Here is a 5,199-nt window from a genome sequence, read left to right as displayed (position 1 = left end):
TAGATAGTCTTCTGGACACGAGATGCTCAAAATATCCAGACTTGTCCTTTAATAACAGAGATATAGTCTGTCATTGAATCTATATAACAAGCTCTTTCAATTTGAAATAGCTTTTCAGGAATGTTTTCAGTTTTTCCTTTGGGAAGTTCAATAGTGGTTGAATGGTTCAGAAAGGGTTCAGTGTTCCTAGAGGAACACTACCCTCAAAAATTCCAAGAGTTCAGAGTAGAATCTCAGTGGAGAATCCTTTCTCTGACAATTTTCAGGAGGGGCCGTGATTCCATCTGATCCAAACTCCATATAGTTACCTCAGCCCCCTTCCCTATACCCAATGCATCATGTAGTAAATTGACTGTTGATAAATGCACAATAAATTGTTGGATTTAATTGTAATATCTCAGTCCTAATCGCCTGGCATCTGAATGGGTCTGGGTAGATCAGGGAAATCAAAATATGTGGATGGCTCCCCTGCAGCTAAAACTATAGGCATCTTGCCAGAGCTTAGGCATCTTTGTCCAGATTGACTCATTCTGCCACTGCTGGAGGCAAGGAGCTCTGTGAAGCAAGTAAGAGGACACTCTAGAGGAGGTGGGAAACAACCCATCAAAATAGTGGAGCTCAGTGCTCTGGAGTAGGAAGTATGGGGAGAGGGCTGGTCTAACAAGTGTGTGTTTTGAGGAGAGAAACAGACATTTAGAGAGTAGAAACAGAGTCAGAGAGGGAGAGAAAAGAAAGGAGAAGGAAGGAAAAGAAGATTATGATGATGAAGAAATCACCATTATTATTGTCAGATTGTCAATTTATTGTCATTGGAGAAAGAGAAAGGAGAGAGACAGAGAGAGAGAGAGAGAGAGAGAGAGAGAGAGGGAATTAGTATATTTTGACAAAGTTGAGGGGATAAGGTAGGGAAAGAAAGAGGAATAAAGGAAAGGGGGAGGAGAAGAGAGTGAAGGAAGGAGAAAATGAGGAGGAAGAAGAGGAGGAAGAGGGAGAAGATGAGGAGGAGAAATAAATTCCCATTATTATTGACAGTAAAAAGGAGAGAAAAGAAGGAAGGAAAGGAGGAAGGAAGGAAGGAGGGAGGGAGGGAACAAGGAAGAAAAGAAGGAACAAAGGGAGGGAAGGAGGGAAGAAAAGAAGGAGGGAGGAAGAGAGGAAAGGAGGGAGGGAGAAAGTAATGGGGTGAGACTCTATTGAGAAGAGCATGGTACTGGAGAGATGCCTCTTAAGATGGTAGTGTGGCAAATGTGAACAAGATGGAAAACTCCAAGGAGAGTCCAGACCTACTTGAGGCGAGACATGACTGGGGGTCCTTCTTAAAATGGTTTTGATCAGGATGCTCATGTAAAAGGCTTTGGAAGAGCTTATGACTCTTTCATTTTCATAGGATGAATTTAGAGATGGAAAAATGCCACTTTTTTCTTAGCTAATTTGGACAAAATCAATCTGATTAAACTAATTCACATTAAAGTGTGATGGATTTTTTTCCTATCCTTTTCCCTTTACTCTTCCCCCTCCAGGAGTATTTATATTTTTACAAGAGGATACTTACTATTCCCAATATATCTCTAATTGTATTGTAAAAATTTTCAGCTAGTGTATATGTAGGGGAAAAGAGCAATGTATGATATGCTTTGAGTAAGGGAGAATTAGAAGATCTTCCTGGTGTCTCTTAAATGGAGAGGCAACCTAAGACGCTAGAAAGAACACTGGTTCTGTTCAATTCTTCTCATGCTGATGCTTATTACCTATGTGACCTTGGGCAAATAATTTAACCTCCTTGAACCTCAATTTCCCCTCTTTTAAGTGAAGAAGTGGGACTATAAATGAACTATGATTCTTATTCAGAATGCTAGGCAAACAATAAGCACTTAATAAATGCTTCTTCATTCATTCGTTCATGAGTGAGTGACCACATGTTCAACTTCTCAGTTAAGAAAGCCCCGGTCAAATGATTCTTTCCATAGATGAAGGGCAGAACACGAATCTGCCATAGGGGCTTCTATTAAAGCTTCCTGTTCATTTTCTGTCCTCCCAGCCCAAAATGCTTTAGGGATAATTCTTGTGGGGTCATGTTTAGCACACAGCATAAGGCTCCAGCTAGGTGGATGGGAATCATTAAATAAAATGAAAGACAGGGCAGGGGACTTTTCACTTTGGAGTGCAAAAGTGACCACTTTAATTCTCAACCACAAATAAAGCCCTTCTGTCTGAGAGCTGAAGCCTTCATGATTATCTGGGCAAAACTAGATTGAGTTTTGATTCTTGTCACTTCTGCTGAAAACATAAAAAGATCAACACTCCCTCGGAGCCCTGAAGGGGACTACTCAATGACCTGTCACTCCAGCCTGTGTACAGCAATCCTTTTAATGGTCTCCTGAGTCCGTGGGTCTGGTTGCATCTCATCCCTTTGACAAGTTTAATGAAATGCTTTGCTTTCACAAGTATTAGATTCCTTAAAAGCAAGCTGAACAAACTAGAATTTCAAAAGCCGTCACCTCTATGAGGTATTAGAGGGTATATCAATCCTCCTGTACTCGCCAAACCCAGTTAGGGTTCTCCCACCTAGGAAGCGAGGTCTCAAAGCATACTCTTGTTTCTTTCATGTTTAAATACTGCCGCTGCCTCCTCCTCTTGTTCGCTGAAGAGGGAAAGACACAGGAGCTTCCTTTACTTCCCAGTCTTCCCGCATTCCCTCACGATAGCATCCTAACTTCTAATTGTGGGTGATTTACCATGAAACAATACTGGGGAGCTATACTCTGGGGACAGGGACTGGGGGTGGAGTGCACAAAGGTATAGAAGTGTCATGATTCTATTTTTGAACACTTAGCTACCTAGTTTTCCTTTCGGACCTGATTATTCAGTATTAACTTTCTTAAAGGCAACTAGGTAGCTCAGTGGATAGAGCTCTGAGCCTGGAGTCAGGGAGAATTGAATTCATAGCTTGTCTCATATACATAACTAATTAACTCTGTGACTCTGGGAAAGTCATTTAATCTTAGTCTACCTCAGTTTCCTCAACTGTAAAATGGGGATAATAATAGCACCTAGCTTGTGGTAAGGATAGAATGAGATAAAGGCATCTAAGTAGTTCAATGAATGGAGCTCTGAGTCTGGAGTCAGGGAGACTTGAAGTCAAAGCTAGCCTCAGATATATAACTAATTAACTCTGTGACTCTGGGGAAGTCATTTAACTTTCCTCAACTGTAAAATGGGGATAATAATAGTATTATTATTATCCCCTCCAAGGGTTGTGATAAAGATAGAATGAGATAATAATTTTAAGGTGCTTAGCACAGTGACTGGCACTCACTACTATATAAATGTTTACTATTACTATGATTTTTATCAGCTCTATGACTCTGGGCAATTCATTTAATCTAAATCTAAATTTAATCTAAATCTACCTCAATTTCCTCAACTTTAAAATGGGGATATAATAGCACCTACTTCCAAGAGGTATTGTCAGGAATCTGGCAGCTCATTGCCTAGTGCACAGGTGGCATTTAATGCTTATTTTCTTCCTTCTTTAAATCATATACATTTATAAATCAACTAATAAGCTAATTAAGTCCTCTACTACATCTTTGCCCTGACATGCCCCCTGGTCCAGGCCCTCATTACTTCCTCTTGACTCCCATGGTTGCCTTTGGTTTGGTGTCCCTATTTCATATTTCCTACCTCTCTAACCTCTTTACTCAACTGCCAAAGTGATTTTCAAAGCACTGGTCTTCCCCAACTTCAATAAACAATATATTCCCTGATTTCCTCTTCCCTGTGATGTGGGGTTCAATGTTAAGATGATGGGGGTTGGGGCAGCTGGGTGGGGCAGTGGATAGAGACCCAGCCCTGAAGTCAGGAGGACCGGAGTTCAAATCTGGCCTCAGACACTTAGCACTTCCTGGCTTTGTGACCCCAGTTGCCTCGGCCAACAATAAATAAATAAATAAAAGCTGAAAGACTCAGCCTAGTAAAAACTAAAAAAAAAAAAAAAAAAAAAAAAAGATGATGGGGGTTATGTAGACACCAGATGATGATAGGCATAAAAAGTCAGGGTTTGGTCACATGAAGATTTCACAATGAAATTAATTCACAATTTGACAAAAGATAAGGTTTATTTGGGGAAATTGATACAGACAAAATGAAGAGATACAATAGACATCAGGAGTGGCAAATATAAAACAGTTGGGAGAGCATAGAAAAATAAGTTCCTCAGTGGAACTCACAGTTACATAAGGTTGGGATATATTCTTGGCTGGTAAGCCAAATCATGAAAGGGACTTAGTATCCTAAAAGGGTTGAGTTAGCTGTAAGGAGAAGTGGAGTGGATAGCACAGTGGAATTTTTTTTTTAGTTTTATCTTTTTTTTTTAAATTTTATAACTTTTTATTGACAGAACCCATGCCAGAGTAATTTTTTTTTACAACATTATCTCTTGCACTCACTTCTGTTCCGATTTTTCCCCTCCCTCCCTCCACCCCCTTCCCCAAATGGCAACCAGTCCTATACATGTTGAATAGGTTATAGTATATCCTAGATACAATATATGTGTGCAGAACTGAACAGTTCTCTTGTTGCACAGGAAGAATTGGATACAGAAGGTAAAAATAACATGGGAAGAAAAACAAAAATGCAAAGAGTTTACATTCATTTCCCAGTGTTCTTTCTTTGGGTGTAGCTGCTTCTGTCCATCATTTATCAACTGAAACTGAATTAGGTCTCTTTGTCAAAGAAATCCACTTCCATCAGAATACATCTTCATACAGTATCGTTGTTGAGGTATATAATGATCTCCTGGTTCTGCTCATTTCACTCAGCATCAGTTCATGTAAGTCTCTCTAAGTCTCTCTGTATGCATCCTGCTGGTCATTTCTTACAGAACAATAATATTCCATAACATTCATATGCCACAATTTACCCAGCCATTCTCCAATTGATGGGCATCCATTCATTTTCCAGTTTCTGGCCACTACAAACAGGGCTGCTACAAACATTTTGGCACATACAGGTCCCTTTCCCTTCTTTAGTATTTCTTTGGGATATAAGCCCAGAAGTAACACTAGCACAGTGGAATTAGAAGAGATACCACATGGAATGAGAGAAAGGTAAGCAGAAAGATACCATGAGGCAGAGTGCTGTGGTGGATGGACCCAAAGGCAGGCAGCAGCCTTGGGATGGCCCATAAAAAGAGTTTAT

This window comes from Antechinus flavipes, unplaced genomic scaffold (genome assembly GCF_016432865.1).
Source record: "Antechinus flavipes isolate AdamAnt ecotype Samford, QLD, Australia unplaced genomic scaffold, AdamAnt_v2 unplaced_scaffold134, whole genome shotgun sequence".
Lineage (NCBI taxonomy): Eukaryota > Metazoa > Chordata > Mammalia > Dasyuromorphia > Dasyuridae > Antechinus > Antechinus flavipes.
This window is presented reverse-complemented; position numbering follows the sequence as displayed.